Source organism: Scatophagus argus, chromosome 22 (assembly GCF_020382885.2).
Source record: "Scatophagus argus isolate fScaArg1 chromosome 22, fScaArg1.pri, whole genome shotgun sequence".
NCBI classification, from domain to species: Eukaryota; Metazoa; Chordata; class Actinopteri; family Scatophagidae; genus Scatophagus; species Scatophagus argus.
The window spans coordinates 6,796,252-6,817,930 of record NC_058514.1 but is presented as its reverse complement, the minus strand read 5'-3'; the positions used below and the strand labels follow the sequence as shown (position 1 = coordinate 6,817,930).

The 21,679-nt window shown below is 40.7% G+C and overlaps 1 protein-coding gene across 2 annotated transcripts in view; it reads right to left on the bottom strand.

Annotated features, from left to right (window-relative positions):
- Positions 1 to 21,679, bottom strand: part of atp2b1a (ATPase plasma membrane Ca2+ transporting 1a) — a 118,331-nt gene that overhangs the window by 41,145 nt on the left and 55,507 nt on the right. The window contains exon 3 of one of the 2 annotated variants that reach the window (XM_046379390.1): positions 6,037 to 6,151. The exons of the other annotated variant lie outside the window; for it this stretch is intronic. The gene's annotated coding sequence lies outside the window, so the exon portion shown is untranslated. The remainder of the gene's footprint in view (positions 1 to 6,036; positions 6,152 to 21,679) is intronic. 2 annotated transcript variants of the gene reach the window in all.

The window sequence follows — 21,679 nt, the reverse complement described above, 5'->3', positions numbered from 1 at the left end:
TCTGTAAACAGGGGAAAAGTACAACATGTTTATGTCAGTGTGCAATTCAAAAGTTTGGAAAATATTATTTCATAACTTGTCATGTCAGATCTATGTGAACGGGAGAAGACATTTGGAAAGAAAGAGGAAGAAAAGAAACAAGAAAAAAAAACTTGATTTATGTAAGTTGACTTGTGCAATCGTTTGGTCTTACATCTGTGTAATTTGACTGAACTGGTTCAGTCAAAATAAGAAAGAGGAATAATCAGTCAAGATGCATAGACAGACAGATTTATACAAATGACAGACTCCCCAATAAACATCAAACCAGTCTCTTTAGACAATAATTTATTTGACATGTGATGAGTACAAACAAAAAACAGTACAGACGTTACACTGTATTAGAAATTTAACCCCTAATTCTGTACAATGACAGCATTGTATTACGGTTAAATTTATTCAAGATTTGATAACTGAATAACAAGGGGAGAATTTTGGCCAATGTTTGCAAAAGCAGCCGTCAGTGAGATCATGCAGTCAGTCAAGTCTGGGTGTCACACATGATTCCCCCACCCTTCACACATTTCTGGCTGTCAGTCAGTCTTCTGTTCTCAAACTTCAAACTAGAGCTGCAGCACAGCAGTGCTTCAGTGCTGATGTTTTTCTTACACATCCAACAGTAACACAGGCCTCGGCTGAGCTGGGGCTGGCAAAAAGGTCTTCAAACCCTGTAGTGCTTAAGTAGAGACAAGACCTATTTTTATGCCTGCCATTTTTCCAGTTCACTGTCAGTGGTTTTGGTGGCTTCCTGATTGGCAGCCTGGAGCGCTTTGTGTTTCGCCAACCCTGAGCAGATGTCCCTCTAACATGACAATGATGCCACCCATTTCCCTCTCCCGGTCCATCTTTGTCGGTACATCAGTCTTTGTATCTTCCCTCAATCTTTATCTCTAACTTTTGCAGCTCCCGCAGAAGCCAGGAGACACACTTGCCAAGAAGCTAAAAGTAGGGGTATTGATATAGACTCAAAGTGTCCTCTCAGAAACTATTTATAGTATAATCAAAAAGGACAGTACATTAAATGACATGTAAAGCAGGACAGTTGCAGATTTACAAATATTTATCTACATTCACACTGCATATTCACTGTATAGTGAAGGGTTAGATCAAAAGCTTAATACCACTCTCAACCCTGTACGCCTCCGGTAAATATGTAGCCACAGCCTGTTAGCTTAGCTTAGCACAGCACAAAAACTGAAAACAGGGGGAAACAACTAGCCCGCAGTTACAAAATACATCTAAAGATCATTAACATGATACATCTTGCTTATTTAATCCGTACAAAAACCTAAAATAAATTACAATAATTAGCAGCATATCAGTTACAATTTTCCAGCGTATCCTCTGGTTGCCTGGCAACTGGTCCAAGCCAAGAAACTGTCCAGCACATCATCTCACATAAAAGGCCGACCTGTCAGTGCTTCCACTTTATTTTAGAACAAGTAAGATTTAATGTGTTACTTAATGATCCTCAGAGATTTTTTTTTTATATAAAAAAAAGATAATCCAGGATAGCTATTTCACCCTATCTCCAGTCTTTGTGCTAAGCTAAGCTAAACAGCTGCTGGCCTTATCCATCAGAAAGTGAATAAGCACGCTTTCCAAAATGTCTGACTTTCCCTTTAAATGATATTAGAGTCAATTATTGAAAATAAAATAATCATACAAACATAAGAGAAAATGCACTCAAATATGCACACAGAGGCAGACACATAATTGTATCATAAGATATTATAAGAGTTCACACAAAAGGTATGTAAATATAAAGTGTATAAAGTCAAAACAGAATTCTTCATACAGAACTCATTGACTTTCCGTGACAACATTTTCCTCCATCAGTGGCCGACGTTCGTCTATTCTTTATCTAAATATGACAGACAACAAATTGGAATTCTGCCTTGTGTCATCAGAGCCTATTTGTTCAGTTGAAACCACTTAACATCTGCTTTAAGCCATTTAAACTGTGGGACTGCAGAAGTGAGCAAGATGGTAAATCTCCTCACGAAGGGCCTTTTAGCTCTAGCCACGCAACAATCTGCAAGCTGTCTGGTCTTTTCACTTGTTAATGGGGACACTGAATTATTTACTTGTATAAATGTATCTGCAACAGAAGGCTGAGCAGTAATCTCAGGAAATAAACCACAGCAGAAAAAAAACATCTTTCAAGTTTTTTTAAATTGAGGAGACCAATAATTTTCCTCACAGCTGTTGTCTGAGTCCTGCTGTTGACTCGGTGGAAATCTGCCATATGCTCTGGAGCATCTTGTGAACTACAGTAAATGTCAAGTGTCATTAGCCTTTGTGCATGCTAATGTGTTGTTCATGCTGTCTGAGTAAGCATTAATGATGAGGCATGCCAAAACTCCCCCAAAAGGGAATGTTGCCTTCAGGGTCAGTTCTGTATTTACAAAAACACTCAGAACAGGACTGTTTTGCTAATTTAGATTTAAAAGAGAACATGTGATTTCAAAGAGGAAGAAAACAGACAACAAAAAGTGTGGTGTAAGTGTTTGAGAATAAATAAGAAAGCTATGCTCGTGTGTTTGCTGCGTGTTCAGCCCAACATAGAACTTTAATTACCGGGGAAGAGCCCGACACACCATGAGACAAGATGGCTTGACAAATAATTGCAGGTTCAGTCGAAGAGTGTCTAGCAACTGGCCCCGCATGTATGCGTCTGCTGCTCTAACCAAAAGAGGAACTTAGTTGCAGACTCGGCATCTTATCACATTTTGAAAAACACACTCCTGTGAACTGATTAAGACACTTGCACAAGTAACAGTGCACAACGGAAAACCCAAAGGGAATGGGAAAATAAATCACAAGCCACAGAGAGATTATCAGCTATTTCCTAAACAATTTTTAAATAAACACATGACCGCGGTGGAAATGCCTATGGTGCACTTGGAGATCATGTGCTTCTCGAGCCAAGGCAAGTGGAAAATGCAAACATGAAGATGTCTCATTAGTCGACTTACACAACCAGGTCCCTATCAGCGAGGACACGCTGTATGAATATTGCTTCCTCTGGTCAACCGATCTTTCTCCACCACTTTGTTTCTTGAACAGACGTTGGATTTTCCACTGGCTCAGCACATTGGCCAAGAGTTAGACATGGGGGGGGGCTTCCTTCTTCTGAAGAGGAAGAGGAAAAATTGTGTTGCATACTTTTGAAAAAGACTGCTGATCTGGGGTTGATGGTGTGTGGGAATTTTCCAATGGGAAATTAATCATAAATCTTGTTGTTAACCAATTCTTTGCTTGCATTTCTTAGTTCAGAGAAATATGTCATCTTCTCAGCCTTAGCATTAAGCATGCTGGATTAACACCACACCATTTAGACCTATTATTGAAGCAGGACAGTGGCAACATCAATCAGACAAAGTTTATATTAAGGACGGGGCTTGCGCATCGTAATAACAAACCTTTCGTATGTAACACGTCATTAGTCTGCTACAATTACTATAATCACATTTTTTCTGAGGTCCACAAGAGTCCAAACATTGGTTTATGTCTTCTGGAGGAATCCCCAATTATATGATTAACATTCACACTCTGCTGACTGGCAAAACAACTGGAGACACATGATTTAAACCTATGATGCAGGTAAACATCTAAGATTTGAAGTGAGACCTTGTGGAGTGGTCAAGACACACAAAGGTCCCTTTTGTGAAGGAAAGCTGAGAGAGGTAATGGCGGTAAGGAAGGGTCTATCATGACTGAGCCGCTAGGCTAGCGCATGTTTGTGTTTCCAACTACCCCTGGAATTTACTGCAGGCACCGGCAAGGGCAGCCACAGAGAGGTGAATGGTCTGCAGGATAAAGGCCAGAGTTGTTGGGAAAAGAGTGGTGGAGAGGAACAGGGAGAGAGAGGGGAAGGAGAAAGAGAAGTTGTAGCAAAGGAAGAAAAAGATAGAGCAAAAGTGCAGGCAGGACAGACAAGGAGTTATTGTAAAAGGCAAAGAGTCAGCAAATAAGTGTGAGCTGGAAATAGAGAGGTTAAAACAAAAGCTGTGTGTGCGCCTAGTGTGCGTGCGTGTGTGTGTGTGTGTGTGTGTGTGTGTGTGTGTGTGTGTGTGTGTGTGTGTGTGTGCACAGGGAAGGAGACAGTGGTCTTACTCAGCTCTGAGCCAGCAGCACTGAGATTATCTGGCCAAGTTTCCACTCACAAACAATAATTCACCTCAAGTGCCCATTGAGGCGAGACTCTGTCAGGACAGCGACCCACCCAGCTCAATATGTGGGTGTGTGAGTGGAAGAAACTGTGTATGGTTATGGTGTGCTTTCACCATATAAAGTTGTGTGTGTGGAGTCATACAAGAGCCATAGACAGGTCTTAGCAGGACTGGGGGAGGTGGTGGCACTGCCCTCTAGGTCATGTCTTCTATGGTCTGCTTTCTGTCGAAATTTTCTGTATTTACACTTGGCCTGGCCTGCAGCGGAGCTGGAGAGTGTATTTCATTCAGGCCACCGAACATCTACATGTCATAAAATGTAGGGCATATAAATAGTCTTGATTCAATTACTGCCAAGGCAGAGAAACCACCTGAGATTCCACATTTAGACTCAGTGTGTGGCACTCATGGAAAACGCTGCCATTAGACTCCAACAGGAGTGAACATGGAAAACAAAACTTACAAAACAAATATATATATATTACAGGATCAAACACTAGTTTTGACTAAAAAGAAGTTTGATTGTGTACACATGACAAGAAAAGGTAACAATTTCAGGTGTTTATTACACGATTTATCTACAGAAGGGAGAATTTGTAAAGGAAAGCAAGCTTGTGTGCTTAAGTGCAGCTAGACAGTGAGAGCTAGTTATCTTTCTGACAGAGGTGACTTTGGGTGAATTTGTGGCAACAGGCAGTAATTAAGAATCGTTTTCACTGTGTTTAGTTGTTCAGTTAGGCATGGAGCCCATCAGCTCAATAAATCTGCTGTTCTCTTCCCCCCAAAGTCGGAGCAGTGCCACCCGGGACCAGGCAAAACAATTAATGGCAACTTAATTACAGTGCCATATCAGATTTTTGCTTTACCCACAGAATGTGCAGAGAGCAAAGAGAAGGAGCACATTAAAAGTTCTTGCTTCCTCAAGCTGGCGCAGAGCTTTTGCAAAGTCCAAGACAGAGTGGCATAAACTGGGCACAGATGGGGCTTAGAGGAGTAGCTCTAATGGGAACTCAGTGCCCTTTACACCCCATTTCTTCTCTTTCGCATGGAGCATTTCCCTTGGGAGTGAAAGAAGGCACAGGGAGAAAGAGAGAACGACTTACAGACTAGGACTTGGAGCAAAAGAACCCCAGAGCACATTTTGCGCATAAGAAGTTAGTATTTTGCGCATCATAACGCGCCACATATTTTCAAGTTCTGGACTGCAAACTTTCCAGTCTAGTACCAGTCATGCTGTTGTGTGCAGAACGTGGCCTGGCATTGTCTTGCTGAAATATGAGTAAACACAAAGATGACCCTGGAAAAGACATCATCTGGGTGGCAGCACATGTTGCTCCAAAACCTGGATGTATCTTTCAGCATTAATGGTGCCTTCACAGATGTGTAAGTTAGAAAGGCAAAAAAATAAAGGATCTTTATGTGAACAACGACAGACACAATCCACAAACAACCGGTCATCCTTATGGGATTAAAGGATTTTAACAATTTCCATTGTCATTTTCATTTTACTGTGCAAAAACTGGACAATGTGATATCTTGCCTCATAAGAGAAGCAAATGCGGGTAAAATCATAGCCTTGCTTGGTTACTGAGCTGTGATCAATCCCATCATAACATGTCACGCCCTCATCATCATTACCACCGGCACACCCCTTACCCCGATTTAGAGAGTGAGAGAGTGAGAAGGAGGCAGATCCAGCATGATCCCACCACAGCAGATGGATATGTCAGATATGCCTGCTTGGGCTTATGGAGATGCTTAGTGGTAAATGTAATGACCTGTGTGGGTTTGTGTGTGTGTGTGTGTGTGTGTGTGTGCCTACCCCTCAATCCACTGTTCCAATTACCCTGGGTCTGTCTGGGGAAACTCTGTCACTTAGCTGTGACAGAAAGACAGGACAGAGACACAGCCAGTTATAACTTCAACTCTCCCCTTTCCTGTACGAGAGACCAGAGAGAGGGGACTTTTGTCAGACAGACAGAAAGAACAAAACATGTCTGTTTACTTTGTTACTGTGGCCGGCAAGATGACATGGTGGAGAAATTTCTTCAAACTGCCTCCTTCTTCTTTTGGCTGCTCCTTGTTAAGGGTCACAACAGCAGATCATCTGGATCCACATATTTGACTTGGCATAGGCTTTTATGCACCGTGCCCTTCCTGACATAACACTCCCTATATATCTGGGCTTGGGACCGGCAATTAGGAATACACTGGCCTGGATATCCCAGTGGCTGGAGAGCACCTGCTCAAGGACACTTTGACATATGAATAGCAGGAGGTGGGGATTGATGTGCCAACCCTGTGATAAGCAGACGACTCGACAGCTGCCCACAAATTGCTTTAAACTGTAGCAAAAATGTTCAAGGTTACAACCAGCCAACCAACTGTGTGCATCCCTTCAGCTACATGACTAATATATAGACATATGTGTGAAATTTGATGGTTTCAGCTTTGTGGTTTGGGAAGGGATTACTGTTCTTCAAAAGGCCCATACAAAGGGAACAAAAAAAACTCTGCCCATTGAAGCATATCAGTTGTCTTATAAATCAAACACACTGGTGTTGACCTGGTTCACTGCAATTCAGGAAGTCAGTTTGGTCTACTTAACTTTAAAAGGAACACAATGAGCCCTACAATTAAATTACAGATCACACTGACAAGCACTCGGTCCTCTACCATTTTCCCTCTGTTGTTGGGTAATTACAAACTTTCGAGGATTTATTTAGACATAGATGACCTTTTCAACAGACTGTGCAGTGATCTGGTTGTTGTGATGGTTTTCCTTTCATCCATCCTTTTACAGAAACATTTACTTTGGTTACTTACTAGAATGCACAATTCACTTTAAACACATATTCAGTTTGTTTAACTTTGCTCAGAAATATTGCCACCTCCTCATCTCCTCTATTTTGTCCTTTAGCCCTCCGTCTCTTCTAAAGTCACAACCTTCAGCTGCCGTCCAACGGTTAATGGAAATTTTCCTCTCTGTTAGTGTGTCATGTGAAGGGCAAGGCAAGAGTTTTCCAATGCTCTGTCTGTAGAAAAACACCCATCCTGAGTGTGATGCATCAGGAGCCTGGAGAAAGGAGGGCATGTTTGTCAAAGCTCTTTTGGTGGGCTTCCTGTTTTGACCTATGGGAGGGCAAGGGTTTGTGTGTGTGTGTGTGTGTGTGTAGTGTATTTGTTTGAGGAGGAAACCTTTAGGCTTTACCCAGCACTGGAGCACGTTCTTGAAAGGTTTTTTTGAACCATGTCACCTGTGATGTGACAACTACACCTCACTTCACTAATGAGCAACACAATGGCACAAGTATTATCTAAAAATGCTATCTGGGGAAAGGTTCACATTCAGTCAAGGAACAGCGAAGTTGCACTCTCCATCATCGTACCTCTCCTTGGTATTTGTTAAATGTCGGCTGGTGCAGTCTATCCATTAGCCTCGTCTATGTAAAATTCCACTCAGATCTCCAGTATGTGAGAAACCATAGAAACAGACTGGCCTTTGTTTCTTGTGCTGGGGAAAGTGTCCTGTGAGTTGAACTGAGTAATACTGCTGTGGCAGATGACTGGCCCACTCACATATTCAGTGTTGAAGAAAAAAAAATGGGTGAAAAATTACATTAATAAAAGGTGTGACATTTTGAAGGACTGAGCATGATTTTCCATCAACTCTTCTTCGTGATAAGCTCTCTTTTTAGGAAAAGACTCTTTTTACTGGTCAATATCATGAACTGTGCTGCTTTGGGAAATGTGTGGAAACAACATTATGGGGAACAACATTTGGTAGATGGGAAAATTGATAGCATTCATAAATATATAGAAGGAGCCAACAGCTGGTTTGGTTAAGGTTAAGTTATATATCTTCAGTATTTCTTTTGTTTAATCTCTACAAAAACCAAAGGATTATTTCTCAGCCAACTGCCACACTACTACTGATTATACGGCAAATTCTCATTTTCACACTTTGGATTTTGTACGTCTTAAACAAAAAAAAAAAAAAATCAATAAAGGTGTTAATTAATGCTGCTAATTTATGCTAAGCTAAGCTAACCAACTGCTGGCTCAAGATACATATTTACTGACATGAGAGTCATATCGATCTCCTCATCTACCTTTATACCTTCATGACCTTGTTAAGGTCCAGTATGTATACAGTAAGTGTGGAGGCAGAGTGCAACCCGCTGAATATCCCTCCCCTATGGTGGCCACTAAAAATGTGAGAGGCCCTCTCCAGAACCATACCTGTCCATTCTGGACTACTGTAGAAACACTGCAACATGATGGGACTCTATTGAAGAGGACCCACTCCTTTTGTGAATATGAAATCTGCATTCTGCGGTAACAAAAACACAATGATTCTTAGTTTGAGGTGATTGTACACCCACAACAATAATGGCTATGATATTCTGTTTCTGTACCTAAATCCCTCTAAATCCAACATACTGGACTATTAAGTGTCTACATGTCACCTAGTTGACAGTTAGATTCACTTCTTTTGAAAGAAAATGTAGCCTCATTAGGGTGACCAGACAACACGAACCCTAGTTGGAGTAGTCTGCATATAACCTAGTTAAAGGCTACCCTACTTTCAGCTCCAATAGCCCAGTTACAAAAACACCCAGAAGAGTCAGTCTCTCCATGAGAGCACAGTCCAAATAAGTAATGGCAACTCTGAGCTAACGCTGGAGCTACCCTAAAACGAAGAGAGAAGATTGGGCAGAGTTGTCACAGAGAGCCAGAACTGGGATGGGATATATTACATTAATATTTCAGGCATCTATCTGACAAGCTTGTCCTCAGTGACTTACAGGATTCTTACTCAAGGACACGCTGGCAGGACATATGGCTGCTAATGAGCACTGACTGCAGTTCTGGGGAGACTCACTGGGAAGTTTAGTGACTTAACTGCACTTCATGCATTCATTCATTCATTTATCAGAATTGTGCCATTATGTGCAAAATATTCTGCTAAATGCATCTTTGTATTTTCCGCTCTCTTCTAATAACAGCATGTCTTGCTGTTTTCAAGGTCTGGTTGGCAAACATTAGCCAAGACTGCTGATGTGCTCCAGGCTGGAACAAAGCATGGGTTCCTTCCAGTTTACTTCCCAATGTCAAACAAGTGCCTCTTAACTGTCAAATGCAGGGAAGCAGTGGCTAAATACATTTCCCAGAGCAGTAGCATCGAGGAACTCCTTGCTATAAAAGGGAAAAAAGGACAGAGAGGAGACTCTGGTTGGAGGCTGCAAGTCATCATTAGTGTTATTATCTGGAACTTAATGTTGGATGGGCTGCAAGCTGGCACCATGCCGGTTTTAGTAGATGCTAATTGCTATCATTATGGATAGACTGTTTGCTCAAGGTATAAACTGTGGTGGGCTGTTGTGAAATGGAAAAGATCAACTGATAGGAACACCAGGCAAGATGAAATTCATGTGAATGCTTCCTTTAAATAATGTTCACTGCCATTATCACATATTTCCGTTGCTCTGCGTCATCTCAACTCTCCACTTCCTTCCTCTTGTTCTCTGTCTCACCAACCAATCTCTCCTCAATCACCATGAGACGCTGCCCCTGCTCTCATTTTAGGGAGGTCACAGTACAGAGACACGATGAAGAAGCTCCAGGGTGGCGGAGGCTTCTAGCAGGACAGTGGCAGCAGTGGTGCTAGTGGCAGAAGGGGAGAACATTGGGAGCGTTGGTTTCGGAGCCGTGCGGCATTGTACCCGCTCATCCATAATGAATGAGGGTCAGCAATAATGGATGAGGCTGGTGAGTAACCTGAGAATGTGGTGGGACATGGAGACTTGCGTCGGCCTTAGCCTCCTTTTCCTCCTTCACCTCCTTATGCTGTTGTCAGACAACAAGGCTTTCTCAAAAAACACAGACCCAGACACAGACACATTTAAAACAAACATGGTGGCACTCAAATAAATCCATTATAGCACTCCAACAAACAAGCCATCCAAGGATACATTTATGAGGGAACGCTGCAATGCAGCCAGGGGAGGCCCAAGTTCCATGTGGTACTAATTGGACTAAATTTTTAATTTAAAAAAATCTGAGCAGGAGTGCCAATGTCTTTATTCATTCATTATGTATTTATTACTTGCGCATTACAATAAAAATTACATGACAATGTGAAAGGAGTTTCTTGTAGGGATAAACCTACAGAGAACTAGCACCTAAATCGGCAGCTCCCCTCAGCATTACAGCGAGTTTCAGCTAACTGTTTTGCTGTCGAGTCCACAACTTTACTGTCTTGGTTCACTCTCATAAAGTCGATATCAGCCACAGCAGGTAGCTGTTACGTTTCGCTACCTGTTCAACACGAAACAGAAGTCAGACACAGTCGGAGACAAGTTGGTGAACACAGTGGCCCATTTAGCTGCAACAGGAAAAACTTATTGCAGGGTTAAATATCACAGTTGTGCTTCATATTGTGAAAACCTCTGATATTCAGTCCAAATGGACAAATTTGGAACTACAGGCTAAAGAGCTTTACCCATACAAGGGAATAAAAGTCTTTAAATCTGAATTTTTAAATTCTAAATCACAAGAGAACCCGAATAAAAGCATCCTTCAATTTAGCCAATTCAGTGCTCATAACCTGAACTAGGAGGGATGAATCAGTTGGTGATCCAACAGCTAAGTATTAACTGTCCAAGATGAGATCTTTGAGTCAGCTGTCCCCTACAAAGGAAGCACTGTACCCAAACAGCTGCCACTGCCCACACCAACCCCACAGTTTAATTCAGTCATTTGAAATTCAATACTGCAGGGCCTATCCCACCTTACAGTAGCAATCAATGACCAGTACTTTTGACAGGCGACACTGCTGTCTGCTGCGTAGAGGGTGACAGATGGGAAACAGGGATAGCTCTGTGTGTGTGTGTGTGTGTGTGTGTGTGTGTGTGTTCCTGTGCGTAGGAGGGACAGTGGGTGGGGGGGAACTAGTGAACTAGTGAGGCTCATCCTCAGTCACACTGACAATAGCATGCTTAGTCACACATCTGATGGACTGTGAGAAAGAGTGTGTGTATCAACATGCAGGCAAGAGTCGGGGTGTCTCAGAGGGTGACTGAGTCATGGCTGTGCTGAGGGTGAGATCCTGAAAAGACAGATTGTACATCTCTCTGAGCTCTTCCCCTCTTACCACTCTCCTCTTGAGCCCTGTCCCCTTCCCCAACAATGAGGGATTCCATTTATTTAATTAGAGACCCATCAATTCTAAGTGGCTTCTGATTGATTTCTGCAGGTACACAAAAGCGAAGGCAATGTCATTGGTGAGTAGGCCAAAAGCCGATGAACCTCTAGGTGTGAAAGTAAAAAGGATCTCCAACATACTTTGTGTGATTACAAAGCAAAGCTTTTGACAGCGGGTGTGTTGGCACAGATCTGCCAAAAAATCGATCATGCACTGGCAGCACAAAAACATGTGAGCATATGAATCATGAGTCAGTCTGAGAGAAATAGGTGTTGGTACAGAGTGAGTGTGACTATCAGGGAAAATGAGGGACAGATAGGGAGAACAAGCAGATGCATTCACAGCTCGGTAGATAAAAAGCAAACCGTAACAATGGCACAGTCATTCACAAAAAGCCTGTGATGTTCAGCAGAGAAGGCTGTGGAGGAGGACTGTGACATCTTAAGCATGTAACTGACACTTAAAGATTCACATTCGTAATGTTTTGTTCACCAACATAAGAAGCAAATGTGTGATTTTCCATGTGTGCCATTTGTAAATTTTTGTATCAGGTAGCATCAGGAAGACCTCAAGATCTGCACGAAACCCAGACCTCAACGTGCTGCAGGTATTATAAACTCAATTCAAATACACGGTGGTACATTTCCCCAAACTTGACAATAGACTGCTGATTAGCAGGCACCTCAACCGTGAGCATATATTAAAGGTGCACTTAAATACAGCTACTGATTCTAATTCATGGGTTGAAATTTTGACAAAAATGCAGGGTAGTTGGTAGAGTTGGCAGCCAAAGTATTAATATCAAACACAGCCAAATATCACTGACTCCCACAGCTCTTTTCTATGTAATTGCAATCAAAACAGAAATCATCTTGACTAAGCAAAGTTTACAGCAGTCCTCAGAGTTGTTACTGTGTGTGATTAACCTTTGTGCTACAGTGTGATTTGTAAGCGTCCCTCGCTCAACTTAGACTTGGGCATTTGAGGGACAAACTGTAAATTAACTCAAAATTACACCTCAACTCAAGCCGAAGTAGCAAACGAATAAAGATCCTGATTCCCCTTCAGCAGCTGCTGAAGATCATCAAAAGACAGGCTCCAAAAGCAAAGACAATGTCAACAAACAATATAAATATGTAACAGTGCAAGCAGCAACAATGGACTTAGAGAGGGTAAAACCATCTCCATATTTGTGTGTACCATATAGCAACCATTTCATTTTCCCAGCAACAGAAAAATAAAAAACATGTTCCATTTCTGCTGCTGTACTGATAATGCAAGGCCATGAAATCTCACTTCCATTTGACACCTTCAGAGTGCACATTCAGTGTCATGTCAGACAAGTGATTTCTGTAAATCCATTCCCCCAAGTCTGGAATGACACATTGTGTGGCTGTGCCCCAATGGATACCTCGTGAAGCACTTCATTAGTTCATCTTCAACTGAATCCTAAAAGCACAACTTAATACTGCTGCATAGTACAGCAATGCAGATAGGTAAATGCACTAAATCTGTTTGCATGATTTGTCATTTTGAAAGCTTATTTGTATTTCTGCTGTTGGGGCATCTGTGTTTTAGTCATAAGTAGCCTTGATGTGACATCTTTAGCTGCCCAGGTACCATCAGTGGATTAGTCATTATTTTTAATTTCATTACTCATTCTGTTGAGTGTGCGCTACATCCCAGATTAATACTTGCACAAAGCATACAGCTTTTCACACACGCACACACAGAGTGTATTTAAATTTAATTTTATTCCATGTAGTCATGGTTGCACTTAACTCCCCAGATGACTGTATAGAATAATTTACATAAGCAATCGGCAGTTACTGAAAATGGTGATATGAAGTGAAACTGAAAGTAGTCAGTAGAATGAACGCTGTGTACATGTGTACATCTACCTCCTATGACGTCACGTTTTCTCTGTGCTCTTAATTTTTCCAGCTCTCTTAACAGGAGAAATTGGAGTACTTACAAATGATTCAAATAATTACAATACAATATTGTAAAACCTTTATTATAAGCTAGTATTGACAAACACTCAACATTAAAGACATGTCACTGTTAACTTGGATTATTACTCCTGCAAATACTACAATTGTTTCCTTTTCAAGAACCTCTACTGTAAAGTGTGGATCTGTAGTTTGTGTATGAGAATCATGAGCAATTTTGAAAATATGCATTAGATTAGATTTATTCAAGGCAAACTATTCCATAGGCGGTAATACCTCTATTTGGCCCTGAACAGATGAAATGCTAGGAGAGATATTTGACATTTTCAGTCCGATGAAATGAAAAGATGAAAAATTCTCCATCAGTCGGAATGGACGTGACACTGACAAGGTCCCACTGATTGGATGTTTAACTACCGACAGTGATTGATGAGGCATCATAGGCAGAATCATTGGCCACTGGCAGTGGCACCCTCAGGTCAATTCCTCCTCATATGAAATGCCAGCTGAACTGTAGGTAGACATGGGCGGGACATCGGAATAAATTGGAACTGGGCCGTTTTCTGTAAATCGAAATTTTTATTTAAATGAGTTCCACAAAATGACAGCAGCTGTCGTGTTGTAAATGAGCATACTTATGCAGCCCCTGCAGACACCCACTCACTTGAACACATGTGCACGAAGATCCACAGGCACACTGTGACGTGCCCCTATAGGTCATTTCATTTCAGTAGTAAGGGACTGCGTAACATCCCTGAGCCTAACTGCTCCCTGAACAGCTACTTCAGTACAGCAGCCGACTGGAAAAAAAAAAATCATCGATGTAGTCCAATATGAGTACGTCAAATAATTAACTGTATGGACATATAATTCATATCTGCTAAATAATGGCATCGATGAATGTAATATTTGAAGAATATAAGTGTCTTTATGTGGTCATCTGTGTGTGATGGCATGCTGGAATGAGTAACTATTAGCAGAACAATAATTAATTCATTATTCCGTGTGAAATATTGGATCTGTTCTGTGCAATCTTTCACGTTCACCACAAGACTGAAAGTTTCGACAAATGAGCGAAGCAGATTGCCTGTGAATTCTAGCTCTCAGAAGTCACAAGTTCTCTGTCTTCAAAGAGACCAAAAAACCTTTGCAGCATTTCAATTATGCCGTCATGGATGAAATGCCGTGCTGTTTCTGATCTGGTCACATTAGACACAACATGACAAACGTTTTTATTGTCACCAAATCCTCTGGTTAATTTTCAATATCTAATGTCCTGATGGACTGTGGCTGCATCTGGTAATCCACAGTGATGTGATTGGTGAAGATCTCAATATAGTGACCTATTTTCTGGTAAGTTAACACGGCTGGCATGCCAGCATGGCTTAACTGATCATATAAACCCGTAACTAGATGGTCTCTTGTGTTTAAATAATGTAATTTGTGCTGCGGTTTTGGTGCACATTAGTATTTATAACTGAACAGAAGCATAGCAAATGTGTGTATCATCTCTACTCCTTCGGACTTTGTGTTTGTGCGTGAGCGTGTGTGTATGCATTTGTTTCCATGTGGTGACGTGTAAGACAAACACAGCTTATGGCTTAAAGGAGGAGAGTAGCCTGTCTTTTTACTGTATGCTGCATCGCCATGGCAACACAACAGAAAGCAGTGCAAGGATGTGACCCCAGTCACAGAATTAAAGGTAGCATTACTCACACAACTCTCTCACTCTAGCTCTCACATACACGCCAACAAAAAAATCTGAATAATTTTACACAAAGTTATATTCCTACGTGCAGGTCTTTTGACAGACGCAGGACAACCCTGTAAAGCAACAGGAGTGTGTGCTGTGCCCTCGCTGGGACACACGTAATAAGATAGGGGGGGAAGTTGTACGTACCCTTGAGCACAAAACACTTTATAAATAACTAAGAGGCACATGCTCACAGCTCATTAACATTATCATTCCAACACGAGCATGTGCACACAAGCTGATGCACACACACACACACACACACACACAGAACATTCAAGATATTAATAACTGTCAACATGTGTATTAAAAGGGAGCAGCTACAGCACGCAAAACTCAGCGTGTTTGTTCAGTTTAGCTCCACATCAACAATCCACAGAGAAAATACAAAATATTATGAAAAGCCACTAAAGGAAAGCTGTGATATCAATTATATTTGCCAACTATTATAATAAGATTTCACTTCAATTACCATATATGGATGGCTGTCACAATTTAAATGTAGGTCTGCTTTAAGCTAAGTGTGCCATTTAGAGATTTATAGTGTTGGGAAATATACATTTTGGATCAGTGCTTGAAATTGGCAGCTACTCACTCAATACTAAGCCACCTGGATTGAGCCAAATATCTGCTAAAATCTTATAGTAGTCACATATGCCAAATGAAGATAATGTCATTATTGATTCATGTCAAGGAGAAAGGACAGCAAAGTAAACAGAACCCCCTAAAGATTCTCATATGTGAATAGAACTGTTCAGCAGAACAGACGTTTACAGCTAACATGCTAGCAGCTCAATGAGTTTCGCTGCGCTAAAAACAGCAAGCATGATAGTATGTTCACGGTGACCCTATGAGTATGCTAAGGTTAGCAGGTATTGTGTTTAGCATGTTTAACATGCATGTTAGCATGCTAACAATAGCTAGCTACTACTAAACACAGAATACAGCTCAAGTTGATGGGAATTTGAAGTTTTAATGACTTCTGGTTATAATCCAAGGTACTGATTGTCAACCACCATGAGGTTGAATATCAGTACCTTAGCTGCAGCGTAAAAGGCAATGACCATCTTCCACACACAATAACGTGACCAAGGCCACTACTGCTAGGGGGCAGGGAGAAAATCAGAAAGAAAGAAAATGAGTGGGGAGTAAGAAAGAAGAGCGAGCACAAGAAGAGTGACTCAACCACTGCAATTGAAACAATGTCGATTTGGAGAAAAAGGAGTGTAGGAATGTGAAATGGAAGGGATGAAGGCTGGAATGGGCATCATTTTGTGGCAGTATAATCAAAAATGAATGCCCCTGTGAGTAGAAGGTAAACACCAGTTTCGTTTTACATTCTGAATCAAGTGAATTGCACGTGAATTGACCACAACTTCAACAATCACCAGCATGGGTCTCCCCTGTGGTGAAATGAGATATGAGAATGGGCAAGGACGGGGGCGCAGCTGGGGGGTGAGGAAAAGACCAGCGGCAGACAGTGTAGAGGTGCACCCTGGGTAATGATGACAAGAAATAGACATGTTTCTTTCCACTTCAGCTGATGTCTTTTCTCAGGTTGACAGACTGAGAAAAGACATCCAAAGATGTGAAGAATTTTCTATTTTTTAACCTGAGTTGGGAAATGAATGTGTAAGATGATGGCCACCTGTGTGTGTGTGTCTGTGTGTTTGTTTGTTTATTTTATTCGTCACCTGAATGCATTTTTGAGACCTTTTCTGACAGCAGGAATCTGAGACACTATAGAGAGATTACAGACCTCTCAAAACATTATATGTTGTAAAACAAGAGGGCAACAGATGTAAAAATGACTACTCATTTCTAATTAAGACAGTAACTAACACCTTTTTTTACTTTAAAAAACAAATGATGATTGTCCAGTATTCTTAACATCCATTATGATATAAATATATGTTGAGGTTAACTATCCAAGATCAGTTAATTAGATACTTGAAGTCAGCCAGTTATGTCCTTTCTTTGACTTCAAAAAACAAGGAGATCAAAATGTTTGGCATCTTGTTTGGTACATGTTGCCACTATATTATAATCAGATGTATATAAGCTTGACTGATAACTGGTGTCACTTTAAATATGTCTTCATGTGGGGGTATCAGTGAGGTTCATCCACACCTTGTCTGTTACCGTACACTGCTGATACTGCAGGAAGAATTCAGGCCGCAGCCGTCTGTCACACATGATTTCTGCGGGAAAATTCACATTTTGGGACTTAAACTTTTTAATGTTCGTAAAGAACGCTGATTACTGGCCAACACGACTGTGTTGTGTGTTGAGTGTGTGTGTACAGTAGATCTGAAGGGGTCTGTCCTGAACTGACCCCAGTTCAGTGATAACATCATTACTCTGCAGAGCTGCTACCTTCTCTGACCAGCCTGCCGTTTCCAAGGCAATGAACCAGTCCACTCACTTTCCACCTCAAATGCATTACAAGACGTGTGGGTGTACTGTGTGCTGTCCTGGCCACTGCACATTTACATACAGTACATGTAAGCGGTAGTATCCGTGTGAAGTGTCAGAGTGTGAACACATGTCTGCATTTTCTCTGTGTGATCTAAAAACATATCTGAGTGTAGGGATGAAAAGATTGTGTATCAAACCGATAGATTTACAGTGCCACAGGCCAGCAATGAAAATCACATATACACACACACACATCCACATCCACACACAAATATAATCACATTGTGGTTGCTGAATGCACAATACAGATAATATGAAATATATTTGTATGCCCGCCTCCCCTTCCTAGCTTGCTGCATGCCTGCCAGCGGCTGATACAGGAATTCAGAGGGCATTTTACAAGCTGCTGTGCTGACACCAGGTATTTTCCACATTTTTAACCAGTTCCCAAATTAGTGAGAAGCCAACCATAAGTACATTTGTGTGCAGCATGTGTGTATGTGAAAGCTAGCAGCTCCTGCGAGGTCTCCAGGTAATGAGAACCAGGCCAGCTTTGCTTGGGTAATGACTGCCGAGATGTTGTTTTCCTATTATACACTTGCCGTGGAATCTTTATGATGGATTTAATTGGACAGAACAAGCAGGAGGAATCTGTGTTTGTGTGTGTATGTGTGTGTGTCATTGTAGGCTTTTAAAACTGTTTGGGTGGTTATTGATCAGTAATTAACTGAGGCTAAATTGCTAGAAGTGGCCCGTGGAGCCCTGTGAGGCATGCTTATGTTCAGCTGGGGAAAAAAACAAATATGCTATGAATGAAATGCTTGGGAATATATTAAACATCTAATAAACAAGTAAGTTAATCGAGTTAAACAGAAGTTAATATGGGTTTGTGGCTGCTGAATCACAGAAATGTGATTATGTAAATATGAAAATGAATTCAGAATAGAAATAAGAGTGCAAGAGTGGGGAAGGATTTAATAGTTTAATGTCTTTATTGACAGGGTTGTCACATGGCTGTGGGTGGAGAAAAATACACGAGAGCCTCTGAGTAAAAGCAGTGCATGCTTATGTGAATTAGAGCTGCAATGATTACACAGAAAATTAACTTTTAACTGTGTTTTTATTTTTAAGAAAAAATGCCAAACATTTCCTGATTCCAGTGCCACTATTATGAGTAATTTGTTCTCCACATGATGGCAAACTGAATATTTTTAGGTTTTGGTTTGTTGGCTAGATAAAAGAAGACATATGATGAAGATTATCATTTTTGTCATATTTCACTATTGTTTTTTAGACAAAATGATTCATTTGTTAATGAAGACAAGAATTTATAGATTAATCAGAAATGAAAATAATCATTAGAAGCTTTTGCATGGCCAAAATCTTTAGATAATAATTATAAAAAAAGTTTTGTCATACACACAAAAATGTTATCCTGTAAAACTCACTGCCCAACACACCTGGACAAAAACGATATGTCTGGAGTTTTCACTGAGCAATGGAAAAATTATGTGATGTGTGAAGGCCAAGCAGAGTGTGTGTGTGTTTGTGTGTGTGTGCATGTGTGTGTGTGTAGAGGGAAATGTGGACAGGCCAAAAGGCACACAAAGGCATTTGAGTGTGAGAGAATGTTAACCAAAAGAGGATAGATGACAAAGACTGGGACAGACAGACAGATGATCCATAAAGTGTGAACAGCTAGGAAATATGCATATGTCTGGAAGAAGAGCAGAAACCAGGAGGAATTTGGCATCTTTTTACACTGCAGTCAGGGCTACAATCAAACTTCGATAATCGTTACACCAGATGAAGAAACTTGGGAGTCATTAGTGGGAGAAGACTTGTAACTTCCCCCACAGACAAAGACAACACAAAGCTGACTGTGTTCAAGACAGAAAAGGCTAAGCATGACACTTGTCGACAAGACCAACAGGTGCAGGTCTGTTGGCTACGTGGGCTCTCAAGGGGAGCAATTGGACAGTTGCCTGAGAAACAGTTGGCTGCTAAGAGCGCATGTGCCAGGACTACCTTAAAAATATCTCAAATTTAACAGTATTGCTTATAAAAAAGAGGCAGACAGTGAATAGGGGTTAACATCAAACAAGACTGAAAAGACCACTGTGCCCTTAAAGGGACAGTTCACTCCTCTTACCTGTGGTGCTATTTATTATTACATTTTGGGGGCGAACTGTCCTTTCAAAAAGGGTGACTGAAGGGTAAAATGATGCAAAAAATAGACCTCAGAAGGACATTTCTTTTCATGATACATGAACTGCAATTTCAAACTACTTCATGCAAACAACAGTAGCTAATTCAGCTATCCATGATGCCATATCTCATTCACTGGTTTGTCCTTGGAGAAGTTCTTCTCTTTTGTCTTTGTGTTTGTACATTGTAGCGGTCTTTTAAAGCATCATAATAAACTGCTCATGTAGAGTGCTTATTATTTTCTATTCATTATATAAAACTTGAATTCAGATTTGTGCATCTGTGCGTCTTAAGAGGTATTTCTGAAAGTGAAAGCATTGTGTTTATGGATACAAACAACACATTCAATGTGTATCGAAACGTGTGTCAGTGTCATTGCATGGGAAGTACATGTTCATCTGTGCAACAGCTCTGCCTGAGTGTACATCCTCTCTCTAAGTACTGTAAATTAGAAAGTGATGAGTGGTCTGCAAACACATAGAAAAAAGGCACATGCCCAGATTTGGGCAACAGCCAGGCATTGATAGGTCTCTGGGCAAACAGATGTCCTTCAAGAGCAACTGTGGCAAAAAATATACTGCTTAGTGAGGGAAAATGTGAGAAAGAGAGTGAGAAAGGGATGGGAAGAGGTGATAAAAAGAAATACACATGGGGTTTTGTATTGACAGTGTGTTACACATTGAAAGTATAAGCTTACTTCTGTTGATTGCCAGGATGAATAATGTTTTTCAGTCATCTTTGTTCATCTCATTTTGTGTAAAATGTTTTACGCTTAAAGATCCACTCTACACATGTATCACATACCTATTACAAAAAAAATCACAAACAACAAAAACAAAAATCTTGCGTGTCTGACATGAGTTTTGAAAAAAGTGTAACTATCGCTTTAAAATCCTCAAAACTAAACCTATTCCTCTCCCTCATTAAAGCACAGGATGTCTCCTAATTCGCTGTAAAGTTCATTCTCAATTTGTACACTGGAGGTTTGTAGTTACCACATCGCTCTTGTATAAGCTGAATACTTGACCAACTACTTGTGATTTCACAAATCACGCTCATAGGCTCTGCCTCTTAAAATCAGAATTTTAAGACGCACTTTCGGCAATAAATGTGGGAACAGCCTTATAGTGCCAGACTCTGCATGCATTATTGTACACAGCGAAGCCCAAACATTCAAAAACATTCCACTGCAGGAACAAGAAGAAATATTTCTGACTTCAGAAGAACAGCTTAAACAATTTGGGAAATAAGCTCATTAGACGCGTACAATACATGTGAAGTTAAGGCAGCGTGCGATTAGCTAACATTTCACAGTTTACACTTTGTTTAGAAAACATCCAGCACATACAAACAACAATGTTGTTTTAAGACTTCAGTTTCTGAACCAGTTAAAGATATAAAGTGGTAATAAGTGAGCTTTGGAGGTGATGAGCACATTTTGTTGCCTTTACACAGAACCAGGTTAGCTGTTTTTCTCTGTTACTAGTCTCTAGTTGCTCTTCTCTCTCTAAGGTAAGCTAACAGGATTTTCCAAACTTTAGGGCTGCAAGTCCTGATTATTTTTGTAATCTTTTATCTGTTTGAACTCAACTGAATATTTAATTTACATATGTGTGAAAAGAGTGAGGAATCTTGAAATCTTGAAAATCTTGAAAAATCTTGAAAAGTTGAAATCAGCAATTATTCAATGTGTATGCTTGAAAGATTACAATCATCAACAAACTGATTAGAAATTATTCTCCAAGAGTCTCTGTCAGTAGCACTGTCACACAAAAATGCTCTCAGTCCTAACACTTCTCTACTTACTGTGGGCTGTCGGCTCTATTGTTTTTTGTACAGTGGGTAGAGAAATGCTGTCCTGTGTTGCAGCTAATAAAAGTCTCCTGTGTCAGGAGGGCGTCTGGTTTTTCTTGTTTGCTGTTTGAAA